This window comes from Canis lupus, chromosome 11 (assembly GCF_003254725.2).
Source record: "Canis lupus dingo isolate Sandy chromosome 11, ASM325472v2, whole genome shotgun sequence".
Classification (NCBI taxonomy): Eukaryota; Metazoa; Chordata; class Mammalia; order Carnivora; family Canidae; genus Canis; species Canis lupus.
The window spans coordinates 57,820,510-57,844,393 of NC_064253.1; the positions used below are offsets into that span (position 1 = coordinate 57,820,510).

Here is a 23,884-nt window from a genome sequence, read left to right on the forward strand (position 1 = left end):
AAAGTGGTTTAGCAACTTGCCCAAAGCCATACAACCAGAAAATGGCAGACCAAGGAACTGAATCCAAAGAACTTGTGCTATTAATCTCTAGTTTATACTGCCTTCAGGTTAGATTTTTCTTCTCTGAAAAAAGCTATAGATATGATAGGCTTCCTCAAGACTAATGGTCAATTTAATGCAAACAAGTGCCAGTTTAAAGAAGTAAGACAGAAAGCCTATACCCTTCAGGTTTTTGAACAAGGTATTAATCACAATTATAGCAACAGCAGCAAAAACAGCAACATTTGAACTGTGCTATTTACAAAACTCATTCATGCATATTGTTCCATTCACAAGGCACAAGCAGTCTGATGGGTTTTGTGTTCTATTCATAAAAGATAAAAAACAAGCTAGATGGGTTGGCCAAGCTTCCCGAAAACAAACACATTCATCGTGTATCCCATGATGGGGGAGGCTGGTGGGGGGGGCAAATGCTTGTGCTCCACATCTGGTAGTCTAGGAATAGCTGTAGGAAGACTGAACCCTGCTCCTTTTCCCTTGCTAGCATCCCCACATCTTCACACACATTGTCGCTGCTGCCACACTGGCCATCTTAATCCCACTGTCTGTGAGTTACTGGTGGGGCCTAGGTACTGAACTTGAAAAGAGATGCCAAAGTCGGGGAGGCTATAAAAATAAGGAGTCTAGGCTGGAGGACATGCTACAGATCATTTAGTCTATTTATTTTTATAGCTAATAATACAGGTAGCTTCCATTTATTAAGGCATTCTCTATATGTCAAGCATTGTGCTAAAACCTTAACTTGGATTATATATTTTAAGCCTCGTAACAACCTTATGGGCATATTTACTACCATCTCCAACTTTCCCACAAGAAACCAAGACTTGCATTTAAATAAATTCTCCAAGATCACTCTGTCAATAAGGCATATAGGAGGGTTCTGAACTTAGTCAGACTCCAGAGTCTTTGTATCTAAACATACTCTTGTAGTACTTTCTGTAAAGAAATTTAGGTCCTTAATGAGAAAAGTGAAGAAGGGACTTGCTCTAGGTCCCAAAAATTAGGCAAAGGTGAGCTTGAAAAACCCAAAAGCATTTTCCTCTGCTGGCCCTCCTGCTTGTGCTCTTTGATTCTCTGTCAAATAAATGAATAAAATCTTTATTCAAAAGAAGGTAGGGAGGCATCTGGATGGTTCAGTTGGTTAAGCATCTGCTTTTGGCTCAGGTCATGGTCCCGGGGTCTTGGGATTGAGCCCCGGATCGGGCTCCCTGGCCGAAGTGGGGAGCCTGCTTCTCCCTCTCCCTCTGCTGGCCCTCCTTCTTGTGCTCTCTCACTCTCTGTCAAATAAATGAATAAAATCTTTATACATATAAAAAAGAAAAACCCTAAATCAAGCTCAAATGTATAATCCTGTTGAATGGATAATCCCCTCCCCAAATGAATATGGCCGTTAAAAATTATTTCTTCTTTTTAGTATGCTATATTCAACATTTCCCCATCTACTATTTATGAAACCACTAAGTTCTAGACTTTTTAAAAAATTTTATTTTAAGTAATCTCTATACCCAACATAGGATGTAAATTCACAACCCCGAGATCAAGACTCACATGCCCTACCAACTGAGGCAGCCAGGTGCCCACATTAAGTTTCTGGTCTCTATTTCCTTCTTTAACAAATAAATTTGTTCAACAACATGTATGAAATAGCATTGTAGTCTTCATTTACTAGGCCTCTGGTAGTCCACAATATATTTGTGTCATGTATAGTAATACAAGGATAGGGCCTATTGTCATGGGGTATCTAGTCTTTAGATGCTAGAGACCAAACCAAAGAATTATAGGATTTCTACAGGGAAATTTGTAGCTATTCTACTACAAATGTTCAACCTATGTCTTTATTTCCTATTTCCTTTCTTTCATGGAAGTCTCTGGCTTCTTCTCTAGCCCTGGTTTCAATGTCTTATTCTATTCATTTGGAACTGCCGATCTTATTTAGTTCACTGAGACTCTTCCAATTGTCTTCTTCAAAATCCCCTTCTAATCCCAATTTATTTTCAGTGATCTTGTGGAGCAAAGTCCATTTCTCCCTCATATGTCAGACGAATTATTTCACTACTGGTGCTACCCACACTACTGGTATTTCCAAAGAAGAAGCATGGAATAATCATAATCACAACAGTGGTGGTGGCGATGATGTAGTTCACCATGTGCCACACGCTGTCTCAATGCTTTAGACATATTAGCTTTCTAAATACTTACAACCCTACGAGGATGATTCTATCATCTTATCTATTTTATAGATGAGAATCCTGAAACACAGAACAACTAACTTGTCTAAACTATGGAACTAGTAAATGAGAGAGCTAGGCAGTCTGAGCTCTATGGTTTATGCTCTCAACTGCTACGGTTTTACTGGCTATCCCCTTAACTGCAGTGACCCATTATCTGCAAAATGGTTAATTCAAAGAATTTAGCCATTATACATGGACCTAAGAGCTGATTATAGGATCTTAATTAGCTCTTAACAATATCTTAATACCCATAGCTGTCATTTCTTGTGCTGATTATATATGGGCTGCCCACATTCATCATCTCATTTCAGCCTTGCTTTTTTGAAAAAAAGATTTTATTTATTCATGAGAGACACACATAGAGAGGCAGAGACATAGGCAGAGGGAGAAGTAGGCTTATTGCAGGGAGCCCAATGTAGAACTTGATCCCAAGACCCTGGGATCACAACCTGAGTCAAAGGCGGGTGCTCAACTGCTGAGCCACCCCGGTGCCCCTCATTTCAGCCTTCCTATAGCCCTATATGGTAGGTTCTGTTAATAACTCCAGTTCATGAATGTGGAAATGAAGCTCAGAGACATGAAATAACTTTCCCCAGGGTCTTCAGCCCATGCTATTGGAGTCAGTTATACACACTTATCAGATGATTCTAGAACTCAACTACATGTAACATATTGTCTTAATGGGATTTTCAAGTGGGATTTAATTATGATCATAACACAATTGTCTAGAACCATAATTCTGCCAAAGATGTGATTCCACGGTAAGCGGCACAATTAGTGCATGAACCAGGTCAGCTGAGGTCAGAACCAACACCTTTTACGGAAAAAGGGAGGATTTCTCTAAGCCATGGCATGAGAATAACCCTGGTTTTATAATTGACTGGCTATCCAGCCAAACTTCAAGGTGAAAAATGACCTGTAGACTATGGAACCCAAACTTCTCACTTGAGTCATTGCCCATCACCAGCAGTACTGTACCCTGCAGAATGAGCAGGCAATAAGGTCCCCACTGAACCTAGAGTCAGCAATTCTGGGTTGATTAAATGCAAATGAATGAAAACAGCTATAAATTTACCTCCAGTCTGGTGATGTAAGCTTTTTGGCACAACTCCATCCAAATCTATGGCATAGGAACTTGCTTTAATGCCAGTTTTTATCTAACTATATAGCTCAGAAGAATTAAATATTAAAGCATGTCCAATTTGGACTTCATTCAGGGTGGGCTGTGTACAAAAGTACCGTAGTAAGTTTAGCCTAAAGGTCAGTAATCCCATAGCATGGGCCCAGGAAACCAGCCTCTTAGAGAAGCTGCTAAAGCAAAGCATCAAACAAACAAAAAGACAGGATACCAAATACAGTAAGATGAGAAATCCTTCGCTTCTGCTTTATTTTTCTCCTAGGCTAGCCCTTGGGGGTGACTTGGGCTATATCCAATAATTTTATTTGCCACAGCTGAACAGGCAATCTGTCTTTCCTCTGGAGCTCAGGGAATCAGTGATCGAGCTCTTACGGTGAAGGGGCTCTCAAAGATTCAAGTATTTATTCTGAACAAATGTATCCAGGAGAAGATGGCTCTCTCCCTACCAGGGCATCTTGCCTGTACCATTGCTCCCAGTTTTTCCACTTGAGACTACCTCCCAGTTTATGACTGAGCCGGTGTTTGCTTATCTTTCTTTTCTGTTCAGCACATTTGCTCCTGTTAAATGAATCACAAGAGCAGCACAACCAAAGTAGCATTTTGCTTTGTGAGCTAAGCATCAGAGGGCAGCAGTCAGCTGAGTTAAAAAGGCATTTTCTTTCTCTCTCTTCTGCAAATTTGAGAAATTTTCATGTAAAAGTAAGAAAGAAAAAAAATCATGTGATGATTCATAAAGTTTGCAGTTGAGAAATATGAGGATCAGCAAGATTAAGCAATTTGGCCAAGATTATAAAGAGCTAAGTGGAGCTATGTCATACGTGCATTTAACATACTACTTGTGTGTGGCCTCTGACACTTAACCTGAATGTGAGTTCTGATTCCACCATCTTGAGTAATCCTAGCAGCAAATAAATTAAGAGAATGAAATGAATTTATAATTCTTATGCAGAAGCTGGCTTGGTGCAAACTGGAAGAACAGATCCATGAACTGTGTCTAGTAACTAGATAGTAGAAATAAATGTTTAGTGTTTTTTTTTTTAAGTTTTATTTATTTATTCATGAGAGAGAGAGAGACAGAGAGAGAGAGAGAGAGAGGCAGGGAGAAGCAGGCTCCATGCCAGGAGCTCGACACGGGACTCGATCCTGGGACTCCAGGATCCCACCCTGGGCCAAAGGCAGGCGTCAAACCGCTCAGCCACCCAGGGATCCCTGTGTAGTGAGTGTTTGATGAGTGAATATGCCCATAATATAGAGAAGGAAAAGACAAAAGCTAACTCAGAACTTGCAAAGTTTAAAAAGCATACGTTTTAAAACAAATTAAATGTATTTCATCAGCTTAAAAAAGTAGTTGTAAGTGGAAGGTATTTGTTTTAAAAATCATCATCTGTTACATCAGTATACATTAAAAATAATGAACTTTTTAATGAAAAATATTGATTTAAAAATCTGTTTACTGATTAAACTTTGAATTAATACTTCCTTTTAGAATTCACTACTTTTAGAATTATTTTTGTTTGTTTCATATTCTGACTGGTAGTAGATAAGGAGGCTCATTTGCAAATGAATCATTTTCTTCCCAGAATTACAGCATGCTAGACTTAAGGTGATGTTAGAACCATTTAATTAATTAATTAACCACTTAATTTTATTATTTAATAAATAATAATTTATTTAATTTAATCCTTTAATTTTGCAGATGAAGAAACTAGAGTTGACCAAGGTTACATGAATAACCCCAAGACCGGGAAGCCTGGGTGGCTCAGCAGTTGAGCCTCTGCCTTCCACTCAGGGCGTGACCCTGGGGTCCTGGGATCGAGTCCCGCAACAGGCTCCCAGTCGGGAGCCTGCTTCTCCCTCTGCCTGTGTCTCTGCCTCTCTCTCTGTGTCTCTCGTGAATAAATAAATAAAATCTTAAAAAAAAAAGAAGAACCCAAGACCACAGACTTAACTATGGCAAAATTGAGAAAAGAACCTAGCTTCCTGGACTCTTGAGAATATGTAAGTTGCAAATTAAAATAATGTTCAGTGAATACATAGATATTGAAGAATGAAAAGTGAACATAAACAACCTTGAATATCTGGATTAACATTTAAACTGTTGAAATGGTAATTATGAGAAAACTTAGCTAGTTTCACTTTCTGAAAAAAAATCAAAAGCATATTCATTTATTTAATGCTATAAGTAATATACAAATCTATTCTCACTGTAAAATGCAAACAGAAGTTTCATGGCATAAAACATTATAGTATCTCTTTTTCCTCCCTGATTCTACTGCCTCCTCTAAAAGTAGCTATTGCTGATATTTTAGTGGTTATCATGGGTATTCTTGTTTTTACCTTGAGTTCTACAGGACTGAATTTGGCATTTAGATGTCCTTTTTTGATTAGAGCCTAGAAAATGTACTAGCCTTGATTGAGATGATTGTTTTGTTTAAGGAACATGAAACAGAAGTTTAAGTTTAAATGTGTGGCTACCTGGTGTGTCTAACCACTGATTGCTTAGATTTCCAAGGTAACTTTCTTTGTTATTTCTCTATTTATTCTCAGCTAAAGAACTTTAAAAACACCTTCTATACATATCCTCCTCCAAACCCTGGGATGTTAACAGAGAGGAACTGTTGTATTCTCCATTCATTGACGAGGAAACTAAACTCTAGAGACATTAAGTGTATACAGCCTATTAATTGTATTCATGGCTCCAAGTCCTCCCTTTGCCATGTCATCGTGAGTATCCTCCCTCTTTGACTCTGGTTCTGCCCAGGTGACTTACTTTGGTCATTGGAATGTTAGCAGAAATGATGTAAGCACAGTTCTGGAAAAATGCTTTTACCTTTCTGCTATAGCCCTCTGCTATCATCATAAGAAGGACACACCCCGGGTTAGCCTGCTGGAGGATGAGATATGTGGAACAGAGCCAAGTAACCTTACCAAATACTGAGGAAACCCTAGATCAGCCAACAGACAGCTGACCCCTCAATATGTAAGTGAGCCCATACTAAGGTCTTCTGAACCTTGCAAATTTGAGAGCTACGTAAATGTTTTTGTTGTATACCACTGGTGTTGTGTGATTTGTTATATGGCATTATTGTAGTAAGAGATAAATGACAGAGTGGTAACAACTATAAATGAGGATCCAGAAATTTAACTAAGATCTTCTGTCTTTGAGCCTATGTCATCTGGCCCAACTTTGCCTTTGCACACATTACCTCTGTCTGGAGTTCCCATTTCCCTTCTCCTAGTCTTCCTAGAAAATCCAGATCAGATACATTTCCTTTTAGAAGCCTCTCTGATCTTCCCAAGGAAGAGTTAACTATCCTTGTGGGAGCTACTTCTCTCTTTTACATATTTTTATTATTTCACTAAAAATTGTGTGGCACGATTAGTGGTTTACTTGAATCTATTTCTTAAGGGAATATGAGTTTCCTTGAACTGTTTTAGAAACCAGCTCAATGTCTCATCATTATTTTTGGAATTATATTAATTGGTAGAAAGAACAGAGAAAAAGAAATGATTTCTTGCTAAAAGTTTTCAAGCATATTTCTGATTTAGTCTTGCCTGCCATCTAAGTTAGAATTCCTGGGTCAGGTGATAGGAAGAACAAAGAATTCATTGATTGAGCACATATATATATGTCATATATACCCTGTTCTAGTTGATGGTCACTAGGATTAATAATATAGAAAAGGTGTCTACCCCTATAGAGAAAAACAATTAACAAAAAGCAAACCAGAAGGGCCCCTGGGTGGCTCAGTGGTTGAGCATCTGCCTTAGGCTCAGGTCATGATCTCATGGTCCTGGGATCAAGTCCCAACTTTGGATCCCCTCTCAGTTTAGTGGGGAATCTGCTCGTCTTTCTCCTTCTGCCCCTCCCAGGCTTGTGCTCTCAATCTTTCTCAAACAAAAAAATAAAATCTTTAAAAAAAGCAAACCAGATAATTACAGATTAGTGATCAATTGAAGAGAAAAAAATGGTATGATGCGATAGAAAGTCAGGTGGAGAGGCCACTTCTAATAGGGCGGTCAGGAATACTGATATCCCCACTGAGTACTTAATGGTGAACACACTTCCTCTCCTGTTTTCCGTGGTGTTTTAATCTCAACTTGATTACACATTTTATGAGGACAAAAATTATATGCATTGCCCTTTATATCTTCCACTAACTCTAGGCATGGAGAATAACTTGCTGGATGATTTATTAATCTGATAACGAGGGGGCACAATAAGTTCATCCTGTATATATGTGTGCGTGTATGTGTGTGTGTGTGTGTGTGTGTTCCTTTCAGATTTTAAAATTTATGCTACTTGCTCGGAGGGCTATTATAAGTCTGTAAATTCTACAAATAAATTTCAAATTCCTTGGTAATACTTCTGGGCTTCTTCTGAGATTTCCCATTAAAAATGGTCACAGGCTTTATTTTAAAGATGAATGTTAAAGCATAAATCCTGAGTGCCATGAATGTTGGCTGTAATTCTTCCTGGAGAAGTCAAGGATGCATTTGGTCTTGGCCTACTGTTAGAGGTCTAAGAAAAGTAACCAGCGTACATCCTCAGTCCTTGTATTAGATACAATTTGTCCTTCTTCATTCATCCAGTCATCTACAACCCTGGGATTATGGTTATCTACAACTCTGGAGAATTTAGATTTAGCAAATAATCATAGAACACTGTCAGAGGCCAGCACTCCGCTCAGGAATTTTATATATGCAATATCTCCTAACTGCCTAAGGACCATGCCAGGAGTAGGTATTGTTTTCATTTCTATTTCTTAGGTGAGGAATTTGAGGTTTAGAGGTTGAGTACCTTGTCCAGGATCACGAAGTCCAGTTATATAGCAGAGATAAGACTCAAATGGAAGTTTTCTGACTTGAAACAGAATTTAGAGAACTTTTACTGTGGGTTTTTTTTTCTTTTCTTTTCTTTTCTTTCTTTTCTTTTCTTTCTTCTTCTTTCTTTCTTTCTTCTTTTTCTTTCTTTCTTTCTTTCTTTCTTTCTTCTTCTTTCTTTCTTTCTTTCTTTCTTTCTTTCTTTCTTTCTTTTCTTTTTTTGGTGGCAAATATTTATCAAGTGCCAGGCTCTGCACTAGGTTCTGGAAATATATAATCAAAATGGCATGGGGCAATTCTCATGAGCTGCTTTCATGTTACCCTATAAACCTCAGAAGAGAGAGAGAGAAGAGAAATTGAAAGGAGGAGGAATAGGTTTGAGGTATTCTTTGTAGCACTTTGTCTATTTAGAAGAGGAAGCTTTGTATTGAATTCCCCAGACAGCCAGTAGTTGTCAACATCCTCCTCCCACTGAAGGCACTGTCCCCTAGTGAAGCAAGTGACCACCAGTTGATTATGGATGCTAGACAGTAAATGCTGTGCAATGCCCTATGGCTGGGGTTTTCATGCTTTTCCAGACCTCCTTGGACCAGGGGCACCTGGGGCTTAGGCAGGCTGGTGAGCTCTCATATTTTCCTTCACTACAAAATAGTCAAGTAAATATGTCTTTTGTGAGGCTTGGTTTTCTATCAGTATTTGGTTTTTATATATTCAAACTTTCCTCTAATATGCATAATTGCTAAAAGAAAAAGGCTGTAGAACAGCCATGAATTATGGCTTTTAGGAGAATGAACACTGCAGTTAATGTTGCAAGACAGCTTCCATTATAATCCCGTTTTCACATCCTTGTGATTTTTTAAGGGGGAATGGGGGGAGGAAGAATTTTCGTTTGAGCTAAAATTTTCCATAGTTTGACTCAGCCCAAGGTGATTTTAAAAAATGAAACAAACATGTGCACAAATGTTTCCATTTATTCTTGAGTTATTGTATTTGGAAAATGCTGTTCATTTTTACTCCAAGTAATATGAATGCATAAAAAATTCCATGTACGAATGGCTATTAACACTTCAGTCATTATGTGACACTTGTCTCAGACGTCAGCTAGATTCTTTCTTCATATAACTATGTTATAGCATTTACTGTGAAATGGTTAAAATATTTGTATTCACAGTTTCATTGTAATGCTTGGTTGGCACACAGATTTTCAGAGAGGAAATAAATATTTAGGTTACTTTTACTATTGTAAAATTTATGATGAACTCTAAGGTAACAAAATACACTTAAATAATTTCTATCTTTTTTGAACTATAGTAATCAAGCTTTTAAGTTTTTAGCCAAGGTCTTTTTCTTTTCTTTTTTTTTTTTTTTAAGAGGGAGAAGGGGCAGAAGGAAAAGAGAGAGATTGAGAATCTTATGCAGACTCCAAGCCCAGTGTGGACCCCATGATGGCACTTGATCTCACAACGCTGAGATCTTGACCTGAGCCAAAATCAAGAATTGGATGCTTAACTGACTGAGCTACCCAGGTGCCCAAGCTCGGGTGTTTTAAGTATCTCTTGTAAATGGCACTTGTTGAGACTTTTTTAAAAAATGTCACTTTCTTAGTGGAACCAACTTTTAGGGAGTAGAATTACTAATAATTTCCGTAAAAGCAAAACCAATTCTTCCTATATACCTAAGGATTTCTTTCTAGAATTTGGGGCATGTGTTTAAGTAAGTATCTTGTCCTATTGCTTTATGTCTCTAATTTGTTTTCTCCTCCTACCTATTCTTAGATATTCTGAAATACAATCTGTATTGTATATAATTTTCATTTAATGTGTATGATTTTAGATGATTTATTGATATTTATGCTAAAGCTCTGTCACTGTACCTCCTCACAATATAAAAAATACGTATATATAAAGTGATACAAATGAAAATTATATTGTCACTTAAAACAATATAATTTAATTTTTGAAATGATATTAAAATATTGAGAGATGACTTGTGCAGTCCAGAACTCTTTCCTGCCTTTTCCATTTGGTGGCAAACTTTATATTCTCCAAAATGAATGACATCTTCACTAGGTGATTGTTTCACATTAAATAACCTCTTGTTCATCTCTTTTAGAATCTGGGACCTATTATTGTTCCATTCAACACATTATTTTATTTTATTTTTTGAATTTTAATTCCAGTATAGTTAACCTGCCGTGTTATATTAGTTTCAGGCAACACAATATTTTATGATCTTATCTAATTTTTTCATCCTAATTAGTTATCCCTTAAATATTATCTCTATAGTTTTTTTTTAACATTTTATTTATGTATTCATGAGAGACACACAGAGAGAGTCAGAGACATAGGCAGAGGGAGAAGCAGGCTCCTCGTGGGCAGCCCAATATGAGACTTGATCCTAGGACCCCGGGATCACGCCCTGAGCCAAAGGCAGATGCTCAAACACTGAGCCACCCAGGTGCCGTCTCTATAGTCTTTGAATCTTATTCTTTTCTTTTGCAATTGGAGGTGAGGCATTTTATAAAAAATGGCCTGATGTTTTCTCATTGCAAATTCTGCTCTGGTGCACATACACGTATATATACACATCTATGCACACATATAAAACGTATGTATATACCATATACTTCTCATGCACACATATATCACATATACATACATTATATTATACAGAACATATATGCACATGTTTGTATATATGTGCATATATAAAATGAGAAATATGTATATGCATTTTACTATACTACATTAATTTTTTTAGCAAATACACATGACATGGAACATTGTGAAAATTTAAGGTGTACAATGTGTTACTTTGATACATTTATATATTGTAATGATTGCCATCATAGTGATATTTATCACAGTACAGAGTGACACTACAATATTGTTATCTATATTATTATACTGTGCATTAGATCTCTATGGCTTATTTACTGCTTGTTACAAGTTTGCACCCTCTGAAAACATCAATTTTATTCCCTCTACCTCTCATTCCCTGGTAACCACCATTTTACTGTCTGTTGTTTACAAGTTTGATTTTTTTCAGATCCCACATATAAGTGATATCATTCAGTACTTGTGTTTCTCTGTCTGACTTATCTCAATTAGCACAATATGCTCAAGGTCATTATTTTCTGATTCTCTTTCACTTTTTCCTCTAGCATATCCACACAGCTGTTCTTACCATTTGGAGGGGGGGAAGTAGATTAGATTTCTGTGCTTTCCTTTCAAGGTCTTAATATCTCACTCTCAATATGTGCTTGCTAAGAAGAAGCTTTGCCCTCTCCTTATCCTTTATGATTCTGACCCGATATACAGAGTTTAGTTCTGTTTACTTCCTCAAGGAGGCCTACTTTGATTGTGTCCTTCCCTTCCCAGTTGGTCGGGTTCCTGTTAATACATTGGCATAACATTCTATTCATCAGCATAACATTTATATCAGAGTTGTGGTTATTTAATGTCTGGTTCCTCTGCTAAAATGAAAGTTCTCTGAGGGCAGGGCTAGGGATCGGACTTGTCTGTTGCTATAACCCCAGTCTTTGTCTCAGTGGCAGATATATGGTGATATATACATAATTATGGAATGGTGGGATGAATGAATTGCCTGCCATTCTCGTTTTAAAAAATAATTCCTACGTTTAAAGTCATTAGTCAATATGAGTAGGCATTTAAAATAGTTTTCCCTATAATTGCTGTAGAGAACAGGCTAGTTATGGTACTCAATGGCTGAAAGCATTTCAACAACTCTTGCCCATGGGGAGCTATAATTTCACCTTATGATATCATAAACCACTCAAGGATTTCATGTAGTTACCAGAACCTTGAGCTAAAATTATAACCCTGAAAGCCCCTGCTGCCTATTAGTCATTTGGTACATGACACAAAGCAAAATGTATTGTGCATTCTTGGACTTCAGATTGGCTCTTAGTACACTGGCTGTTTGATTGCATTTTTTGACCTGCAAAATATTCAGCTTTCTGAAAGTTTAAACCATCCAAAAACTCAAGGTAATTCACAGTACTTGATCTATATCAAACAGTAAATAAATGTATTATGAATTTCTTATTTGCTCTGATCATTGTTTTCCTCAAATTACATTCCTGAAATGCTGACCAAACTTTGGGGGCTACCCTTGTACACTTAATAAGTTTTTGAATATAGTTTATATGAGGCAGCACATTGTATTGAAATCATGATGGATCTGAACTTAGGAAGCGTGGGTTTAAGTAGCAGCTTGAACTTTGGAAAAAAAATCACTTAATCACTTAACTCTTCTTAGCCTCTGTCTTTATTTCTATTAAATAAATGCCTTTTCTGCTGCAGAGATGTAGGGGCAAAACTGAGGTGCCAGACTGAAGCATCTGGGAGGCTATGGAGTGCTTTACAAATGGTATGTGTCACTTTTGTTGGTCATATTAGAGAAGCATAATGGTTATTTTCTAAAAGCATGTAAAAGTGAAAAGAAAATCGCTGGATCAGGATAAAATCTTGAATTTCCTATATGTAATATTTGCTCTTCTTTTAGTACTCTGTTGTAGATAAGAACTTGTGCAAGAGCATGCCTACGATAACGTGATGTGAATACAGGGACAGCGCCTTTCATTCCTCCAGATGCGCTGGAAACGATGGTTTGTCAAGTGATTCACAAGATGTGAAGAGTGGGGTGAGAAATGGGTTAATCACAGTTCAAAGGAGAAGCTGATAAACTGGTTACTATCTCCATAGAGGAAAGAACAAGAGTAAAAAGGCTTAAGATGCAATACAGAGAACTTTTTTGCATTGACAGCAGACTGGGGACAGAGACCAGGGAGTTTTTTCTGAAATTCTTCAGATGATGGACTGGTGTGTTGCTGGTTTGGCTAGAGGCACCAAGTAGTGTAAATCAGTTTGGTGGTGAGGCAGGTAGACAGTGAAGAACAAAACCGTATAGGCCCATCATCCAAGATGTTTACCAGCTGGACTGAAATTGTAACTGGCAGCCTGAGGCTCTGAGTCAAAACATCCCCCAGATGTTGGGAGAGGACCAGAGCTAGAAATCACTAGAAACTTGAAATTAACATGACAGTAATTATAAGACAGATGCAGATTTGGTCCTGGAACATGTCACTGACTGGAATTGCAAGGTAAGAGTGGGGCCAGCAGCAAAGTGCCAGATGCTGGGTCACGTGGGAAGTGGTCAACAGTGATGTTTCTCCCATCGTACTATGGAAATGAGACACCCAGGGATCTCATGAAAATACAGATTCTGGTTCAGCAGGACTGAGTAAGGGCCTGAGGTTCTACATTTCTAACAAGCCCCTGGAGATGCTGGTCCTTGGGCCTCACTTCTGAGGGGAAAAGACATAGACAGGCCATATTAAATTCTCCCTGAATGAGAATGGGATTGGTTTCTGAGCCCGTGGGGGGAAGGTAAAGAAGAGGTCTGTGTCTGAGTATGAGGCAAAAGTGGCCTCAGCTCTAAGAAGTTGAGAGTGAGGAGGAACTGAATCTTGGCAGCAAGCTAGACTGGCTGCCTCTCTTCTGGACCCTTCCACAGATTTGATGGTTTGTGTCTTCTCCCTAAAATTGATCAAATGGTCCAATGGTATATATTTCCCTTGCTCTCTAGGTAAGTAGAATTATCTAGTCTAAATTAATAACCCATACAGGAAACTAACAGAGGTATCACCTCTTTCAGGGAACATTTGTCTTATCTTGAAATAAATGCAGTATTATATAGGAGCCACCAGGAGGAAAATTTCCTGTTGGGAGAATTTCAGGACCCGTGCCAAGAAGAAAGAGATGCCCTCGATATCATTGTATTCTAGTGCTGAGCAACCCTCGTACAAGGGTGCCAATTTAGTAAAACTAAAAATTTTAATAGCATGTTTTCACAGACTTTTATTGTATAGGATTATTTTGCATAATCTACATTTTAAAAACTTGACTATATATCCCATTTTTTCCTTAACAGTAACATATTTCACTGAAAGAATGTGCCCTACTTTAGCCAATCTCCTCTTAATGACTAGAGATTCTTTCTAGACTTTCAACACTACAAACAATATTTTGATAAATAGAGACTGATTTAGTCTCTCTTTTCTCTGAATAAAATTGATGAGTTGAGTGGTGCTGAAGGTAGAGTGGGGTAATAGTTTGAGGGATTTCCCAGACATTAATTAGCACCAGGGTTCAAACATGAATATTACAGCTCCTTTTGAACACCCCTAACTGCAGCCAAGAGAAGAGAGGCTGCCATTTCTCAGGAGTGGTGGTGGGGGAGCAGGGTGGCATCTGAGGCTGAGGCTGTGACAGTGTGCCACGGTGGTGCTGGGGGGAAGACACGATGTGGATAAATAAGTCATCCTTAGTTTTTGAAGTACCCAGAAAGCCATATTCCTGCTGCAACACGTCTCTGGGTAGGGCATTAGTGATGATGGTGATGAGGGTGGAGTGAGAGTAAATCCTCCCTGGATCTGTGGGTCTCTTACTTCTTCATCCCGTATGAACCGTGTGCACAAATTCAAATGCCCTGGCCTCAGCAGCAGTCTCTGCCTGTGAATGGCCTTTGTGTGTGAGCAGCTTTCCCAGGTTAAGTCCAGGGGTGGGGAAAGGTCTACTTATAATACATCAGGGCTGGGGGTGACAGGGGGGGGGCACCTGGGTGGCTCAGTTGGTTCAGCATCTGACTTTGGCTCAACTCATGATCTTGGGGTCCTGGGATCGGGCTCCACATCGAGCTCCCCTTACTCAGTGGGGAGTCTGATTGCCCCTCTTCCTCTCCTACTGCCCTTCCATCTCCCACTCATGCTCTCTCTCTCTTTCAAATAAATAAAATCTTAAAAAAAAAAACATCATGTTGGGAAGAACATTCTTACTGCATATGAAAATGAAACACTGAGTAGGAATAATCAGTCAGATTTTGTTGGGTATGAATCCTGCCTCTACTATTAATTAGCTAAATGGCCTTGGACATGCTAGCTAATTTCTTTTAGCCCTGTTTCCTCATCTGTATGGATGCAGTAAAATTTAAATGAGAAAAATTCAAGTAAAGCAGTTAGCACAGTCCCTGGAACATGGCTGGTATCCAACAAATATTGTTATCATTATTATTTATTGATGCTATTTTCAGTTTCTGTCCCTGAAACTCTATCAGAAGTCTTATTATAATGCTAATACATACATACGTAAGAAGGTTCATATGTATGACCCTCAGGATTGATCATCATGTTAAACATGTAAATCACGGGGGATACATCTATTTATATGCCTACATTCACTTAATATTCTTATTTGCCAATAGAGCCACCTCCATTAATTTTATATCTTTAGATTATGCATGGAAAAAAAAGTGCCAGTTCAAGTATAATTTAAGGAAACGTCAATAAGCCTTGTTTTGGTTGGCACTGCTTGAATTTTCTATCATTTGGCATTTTTTAAGGTAGCAGCTTCCTAATAAAATGCCATGATAAATTCTTGAGTTTGAAAAAATTAATGGATTCTGATAAAACATCTTTCTGAATTCAAGTATAAATAACATCATATATATTATGTATACATTAGATATTATATACACATTATATACACCTATATAATATATACACATGTACATTGTATGCACTGTATATATACTATATATACCTATATATATATTTACATATATGTATCTTTGTAGTTGGCTGGAGTAGGCTTGTACGCAGTTGCAGTTGGGGAAAGCAAGCCCTAACTTGGCTGAATTTCCCAGAATGAACTCACAATGAAGCTGAGCTCACAGTTAAGCTTCCTGACATGTCACTAGATAGAGACACAGGGTGGTTAGCTCATGCTAGCTCCTGATCTGATTAAGGATCAAAATGTGAAGTTGAGGCTACATCATAAAAATCCAATATTCACCTTAATTCACACTGTTTGTGGAGCTACAGTATGTATTTTAGACATAAAAGAAGCCTCTTCGGGGTTTGTCTGCAACTTCTTCAGGTACAGAGATATTTATTGAACATGAAAATGAGATTCTTCACAGAGCTAACCTTCAAACCTAAGTTGCACCGAACATTTACCTATCCAACACTGGGACTTTGTCCTTTGTATCACCCTACATTGTCTCCTACTGGGGATTTCCTTCTATCCCTTCCCTAGCATCTAATATGAGAGTGGTGTGAATGCTTGTGAGATCAAGCAGAGGTGGCCAAGATGTGTCCAGGAGGACAGAGGCAGAAGGTGGGAGCCTCTCTCACTTGCAGTTGGAGGGCGTAGCTGTGAGATTTTCACATTATGTCCAAGAATGGCTTGGAGTAATTTAGCTCTCCCTAATTATTAATGCGTGTGTCCCTTGAACATTTATTAACTTTTAAATTATAAATATTCGTGTACAAACACACAGTTGAGAGACATGTGTACTGATCATAGTTTATAATTATATAAGATGTGGATATTTATAGATATCCTATAATACATTTATTGGTACAGAAAGTATGCTTAAAGCTAGTGCTTGCTAAGCAGGTTAAAAATGTAAACAAAGTTATAAGTCAATTTTCTTCTAATTTAAGAGAAAGGTTTGCAAAAATTTGGCACAGTCTCTGTATTCAAATGAAGGAAGTGATCTTAGACATTCATTAATGCAAATCCAGCAGGGTGTCTAATTGCTAACACTTTGCCGCTTTAGTGTGAATTACTGTATCTACTTGAAAGTCATAAAACTGCAGTTATTTAAAAAAATTCTAAAAGACTCCATCTCAAAAATATTTTGGAAGTAGATGAGGAAGTAAACCAATCACATGCTCATTTGTTCATTTTTCCATTTACCAATGTGAAATAGCACAATCTTTTTGGTTTTCCAAAATTTTTTCAATTGAACAACAGTCAGGAAGGGAAGGGAAATATCCAGTTGTCCAACTCCCAATAGGTGTCAGGTGCTGTGTGTTTGATCTTTACTGCAGCACTAAATGTTTCTAACCCAACTCCACAATCTGCTGCCAGGGAACCCAGAACCACCCAGGTTGGGGCAGCATTATCAGTCTCATGCTCTCATTCAAGGAAATCTACAACTCTGATCCTTGGCTCCACTATGGGCATCATAGTCCTAGGTTTTCTTTGCTCTGATGATCTGATTGTACCAAACTCATGGCTCAAAGAGTCCAGGTCACTCTTTGGATATAATTTGGAACTCATCTGGGTATATTCTCCAATTGCAAGTGAAAGGATTCCTATCTTCTACCTCTATTCTACTGGACACATGTTGATCACCTCTGCTTGGCCTCATGGCAAATCCATAATTTACAGAACACTTACCTACATGAGTGGTTGCTATATGCTTAGGCTCTAGGGATACAGGTCTTTTATTTTATATAGATCTGGTGTCCAGTCCCATGGAGTTTATAATTTAAATATAATTTAAATAAATATAATTTAAATATAATTAAGTACATCAAACTTAGATCTGTCCAAAACCAGAATTTTGTTCCTTGTATCATAGAGTACATTGTCGCTTACTGCGGCTTTCCTTCTATATGTTCCTTAGCAGCTAGTAGTAGAATGGTTTTAAATGGTCATTTTAAATGATGCTTTTGAGTCAAAAGCATGGATTTCAAAGTAATCCCTATAGGAGACTATAGCCCTATTCCAATGATGCCACTATTTTTCATTCATTTATTAATCAAACAACATTTACTGAATATTTACTGTTTACCCAACACTGTGAGATTCTAGTGGTGAGCAGGACACAGTGGGACAATTAACAAGTAAACAAATAGATGATATGACAATTTCAGATTGTTCTAACTCCTATGAATAAACTGAGTGGGAATGAAAATTTGCTTCTGAAAGTTTCTGTAGAAAGCACAACATCTTAAAATGTAAACGTTTTACTATGGGAGGGCTACTCATTGAGGAACTCAACCTGCCTGGACTTGAAAGTTTGCCGACAGCTGCACTGCATGTGGAGCCTACACTGCTGTTGTGACTACTGTCTCTTATCTAAATTATTCTGATTCTTACTTGGTTTATTATGAACTTCCTCATCACATCAATATTCCATGAACACTGTAGAAAATATGGAGTGGAAATGAAATAAATATCTCTTGTAATAACACTGCTCAGATACCAGTGCTGTTAATACTGTGCTATATTTCCTTCTAGGTCTTTCTCCTTTCTCCTTCTCCTTATCCAGTATATAGCTTTTATCCCAACTTTTCACTTCCTCTTATATTTTGATTTTTGATATTTAATTAAAACATTTTTATTATAACTTTTTAGTTGCAGTATGGTTTGACATATATTATTATACTAGTTTCAGGTGTACGATTTTTTTTGACATTCTAAAAGCTTTTCAAAATCATCTCTATTGGCTACATTTTTATAGTACATAGGAATATTATAATGCATTAATTGTGTTATTGTTGGATATTTACATGGTTTCTAATTTTTTGTTATTCTGAGTAAGCAATGAATCTTTGTAATAAATTATTGTTCATATATTAAGTTACTTCATTTGCATAGATTCCTAGAAGTAGAAGTCAAGGGTGAAAGGGCCTAACCCCCTTCAAGGGTCTTGACAGAAATGGCCAAATTGATTTATGAACTATTTTACCAACCTACCCTCCCAATAGCAGTAATGCTGGTGTCAGTCTTAACGTACTTCGACCAAGATTGAGAATCAGTAAAAGATTCCTAATATGACAGGTAAAATACCATCTCATTACTGTTTCAATTAGCATTTCTTTGATTATAAGATTTAACTTTTTTTCTTTAATTTGGTCAATTTTATTTCTTTTTTTGAATTGCTGTGAATATTCTTCATTTATTACCTGATTTTGACATTACTTAATGTATACCTTGCTCTCTTCCTGAAAAGATTTAAGGCAGCAGCTTAAAGGTCAAGCAGAATACAAGACAGCATAAATTAAAATACATTGAAGCAGAAAAAAAACCCCAAATGAACCCAGGAATGATGTTTCTTAAAATGCAAACTGCAACGAAAATAAATCTGCTGTTAGTAGGCAAGAAATTTGCCTCCAAGCTCTCTAGGAGTTAGCTCAGAAAGAGAATCTTGCCATTTACCGAGTTCACAGTGATGAGAGAGAAATAATTGTTCAAAATACATGGAATTAATATTAGTGTTAAAATCTGACAAGAGTTTTAAATATTCTTATTTTCTGCCCTCTAGTTGTCAGACACAATGCAAGTTGCTTTACTTGGATTATTTTAATTTCCATGACTACTCAGTGGGAGTGGATAATATGTTAATATCATTTACAACAGTGCCTGGCATATGGGAGTGGTCAATGAGTACTAGATTTTCTGCTATTATTACTAATATTAAGTATCTCAATATCTAGAAGAATAAACGCCTTGAATCTTCTTTTTCTTAGATTAAATTTAATATATATATATATATATATATATATATATATATATATATAAAATTTTAGGAGATACAGCAACAATCATACAAGTCAACAAAAAAGTCCATTGGTATTTTCATTGGAATTGCTTTATATCTATTAAGTAACCAAGAGGAAACTTACCATCTTTAAAAATCCAGTCTTCCAATTCAGTAATATGGTGGTTTGCTTATTTGTTTATAATTGATTAAAACAGTCTTTTTGAGCTATAATTCACATACCATACAATTCACCCATTTAGAGTGTATAATTCAATAGTTTTTAGTATGTGCAAGATACACAGAACCATTAGCACATTCAAATTTTTTTATCCAAACCATTTTTGTTCTGTACATTAGAAAGTGTTTTATTGCAATTCTCATGGAGAACACTTCCCTGATCTATTAAGAGTTTTTGCTGCCCAAGTGAAAGGGATGTGTCTCCCATCATGTCTTCTATTTGGAAATACACAGAGCCCATGGGAAGTGTAGCTTTTCTCAGACAATAAAATTTCTTAGATTTTTCTTCTTTTGAGAAATTTTCTCTCTAGAATGTCCTTTACCTTATTACTTGTCCTACTCTCCTCCCCCTTTCTCTGGCTTTCCAATCTCTCATAGCTCATGATGGAGTGGTCATGACTGCAGTCCTCTTCCTCTAGTCTTGGGGCTTCTGCACAGGCTGCCATGTCACTCTGAGGTGCTCTTCTCCTAACACCCCCTAACACGCCTGTCAGCTCATTTCCATTCTTCAGATCTCAGCCAGACTGGAGACCTTCTCTGATTCTCCATTGGATCAAGTCTCCTGTGAGGCTCTCAGATTCTCTTGAATTTTCTTCTACAGTAACATACCATGATTTAAATCATTAACTGAGTCATGTGCTCCTTTCATTAGTGTCTTTCTTTCCCACTAAACCGCATGTTACAAGGGCAGTGTCTGTTTTCTCACTGCTAAATTCCTGGCCACCTAGCATGGTGCCTGGAACAGAAGCTGCTGTTACTGGATGAATTAAAGAAGGAACGAGTGAATGGTTTGGTGTAGCTCAGTTTTCTTCCTTCTCACTTCCAACATCATGTTTGGTCTTGTCTGCCGTGGAGTTCTGGTACCCCCTCCTTTGTTCAAGGCCAGCCTTTATTGCATGAATTCACACGTTATATGAAGATCAATAAAGCTGGCTTTTATTATTTTGGGAAACGCTTATCATACCCTACCAGGACTACGAGAGTGTCCTTTACTTTAATACTTCTGGTTAAAGTTTGCTCTTGCCTTCACAGCAAGCCTATTTAATTTTTAATATTTACTTGAATGTTCACCAGGATTGTTTTTCTAAAGCAGCACCATCCTTTGCCTGTACAAAAATGACACCAGCCTTGTGTTCTCTATATGAAGCTGACTTTTTTTTATTATTAGACCCACAGAGATAAAGGGGGCATTTTATGTGAGAAGCTGGAAGAACACTAGAAGGTCCATTGTAATCGGTAGATAGCTAATTTCAAATGCTCTTGTGTCCTTTCACCTGGGCCATTTCAACTCTGAGGGGAGGTGGGGCTTTATTTCTTAGTGTATTTGTGCTTTATGAAGAAATTTTCTCATCTTGTCTTATATCTCTGCAGATCGAATGTCAATGGCTAGAAGGTTCTAAGAATGCCTATGTCTACACATTAGATTACAGACTCAGATGAAGACTTTGCTGGATAAAAATAATACTGCAGTTTCTATCCACCTGTCAGTCATCCCAAAGTGCTAAGAGGAAATGGCTTTGGATGAGGCAATGGGTGCTTGCTTCCATCTGTCTACTTTACCCTATTTTTTGCATTGCCTATAATGAATAGTGCTAGTTTTATGTCAGGAAAATACCCATCTAAGCTCTATTAAATATATCACTCATAAATTCTTGCTTTCATGGTCTCATGCTTCAAGAGCCCACCCGCTTTGAAGCATGGAGCTTGCTTCCCAGTAGAGTCAGTGGGAGGTTGGGAAAAGCTGCATATATTACTTTTAGTGTAAAATAAATTATTCTGGCGAAAATAGTTAAGTGAGGATAGAATCATCCTCTTGAATTTCATTTGCACAGCAGTCCAGTCCCTCTTCCTTGGGGTTAGCTATAGGAGCAGCCAGCAACAAGATGATTTCTTCCCTCTGACCCTCGTCAGTAAGAGAAAGAAGTATTCCAATCTGCCTTGGCTCCTGAAACATGTAGTGAATCATAAACTGGTCTGCCCCGCACAGCATTTTGCTTTTAATTTTATTTGATTCAAAGTAGTTAGTTGAAGCCAGTGAATTTCAATTCTGAAATGGTAATAAAATACTCACGCTCTTAAATTTTATTAATTGTGATAAATATATAGCCAGCATGCTAAACAATTATGATCAAGATGAAATATGGTGCTATTACATTCACTCTAAGTTATTTAATATCATGGTTACAAATACTTATGTGGCTCAATTTACTGATGGGCTGTGTATAAATACAGATCACAAATCTCACTTTTTAGGTAGGTTGATAGGTTTTCATCCAAACACATTTTCCCACAGGAATATTTTAGAAGTGGTGTTTGGATTCCAAGACTGATATTAAAAAAAAAAAAAAAAGCTGTAGCCCAAATTTTGGGCTAGAAATAGAAACCATTTCCAAAAAACCCCCACTATTATTATAATTGAAAATATTATATGTAACAGAAAAGTAGTTTTAAGGAAAGAGGAGATGGAAATCTGAGGAGTCCCTTTTTCAGATCCAGGGGCTTAGATGACGTCTAAGAGCTGAAGACATCTATTCCCAGGAGCACATTTCTTCATAAGCTGCTTCTAGAAAAGTCTGAGAGGTGTAATTCTCAAAGTTTTCAGGCACAGTCGTAATGGGTAGGCATGGGGAGATTAACCGGAGGTAGCTAAAGAAAAGTTAGAGAAGGCAGGTGTTCAAGAGCATTAATGTAGAGGCACAAGGAAATTTGCCTGAGGTGAGTTAACTGAGCTGTGAGGACTGTAACTGGGATGAGAATTGGCAGCGTGGCATAATGGGGGGTGTCCTAATACCTAGCATGTGAGGAGCACAGAAGGAAATGAAAAGAAATAAGACACACAGGGAGTCGGGGGTGCAGGAATCTTCAGAGTGTGACCAATAGGCTATTATGTCACCTTTCATTCAGATTTAGGGGATTTTCACCTTACAGCAGACAAACAAATGTCCCAAGAAAACTACAGACATCTGTGATTTCCACATAAGTGATATGTTTTCCCTATTCTGAATTAAAATGCCATCAAAAGAATTTGAGAGGAGTTTGGAAAAAAGACTAGGAAAAAGCAAACCATATAAAACCCAGTTTCATCAGACATAAAACACACACACACACACGCACGCATGTGTGTGCTCACTAACAACTCTCAGTTTGGACTGGGCATTGATCGGCTTTTGTCCTCTCTGATAACTGCTGGAAAGAAGCTAGAACACGGCAGACAGGATAATACCAATCTTCACTTCAAAAAAGTAAAAATCCAAACTATAGAAAGAGGGGCACTCAAGGGTCAGTGTGACTTTGTTATAGGGCACCTTTATCTCCTTGTTCTCCACCTTGTCTCTCCACAAATCCTGTCCTCCAACACCATGGGGCTCTTTGTGCCTGCTGCTCTCTTTCAGACAGCAATTCTTTTCTGTACCACCTTCTCCCTTGGGGTCTCATACTCTTCTGAGGACTTTAATACACAGGATCACCTCTCTGGTCAGGAGTCCCACCAGCTTCAGTCTCACTCCTGAACTCTGGCTTCCAAATGCCTGCTAGATCTCACCTGGATGTCCAAAACAAGATTTTAAGATGCTACGTGTGAAACTGAACTGACCACTCCATATTCTTTTTTTTTTTTATTTTTTATTGGTGTTCAATTTACTAACATACAGAATAACCCCCAGTGCCCGTCACCCATTCACTCCCACCCCCCGCCCTCCTCCCCTTCTACCACCCCTAGTTCGTTTCCCAGAGTTAGCAGTCTTTACGTTCTGTCTCCCTTTCTGATATTTCCCACACATTTCTTCTCCCTTCCCTTATATTCCCTTTCACTATTATTTATATTCCCCAAATGAATGAGAACATATAATGTTTGTCCTTCTCCGACTGACTTACTTCACTCAGCATAATACCCTCCAGTTCCATCCACGTTGAAGCAAATGGTGGGTATTTGTCATTTCTAATAGCTGCCATTCCATATTCTATTCCATAAACTGCCTTCTCTCCTTCCTTGAATGGTCCCAGCATCTCAGATACTCAGGCCTGTGACTCTGAA

General features: G+C 37.7%; 1 protein-coding gene and 1 long non-coding RNA gene across 3 annotated transcripts in view; one reads left to right on the forward strand and one right to left on the reverse strand.

Moving 5' to 3' along the window:
* The window catches only part of GRIN3A (glutamate ionotropic receptor NMDA type subunit 3A), a 150,285-nt gene that overhangs the window by 59,689 nt on the left and 66,712 nt on the right, over positions 1-23,884 (reverse strand). The gene's annotated exons all lie outside the window — the stretch shown is intronic.
* Positions 12,081-14,062, forward strand: LOC112650033 (uncharacterized). Its single transcript, XR_003129888.3, has 4 exons — positions 12,081-12,262; positions 12,579-12,645; positions 12,781-12,918; positions 13,933-14,062. It is a non-coding gene; the product is annotated as an uncharacterized LOC112650033 (long non-coding RNA).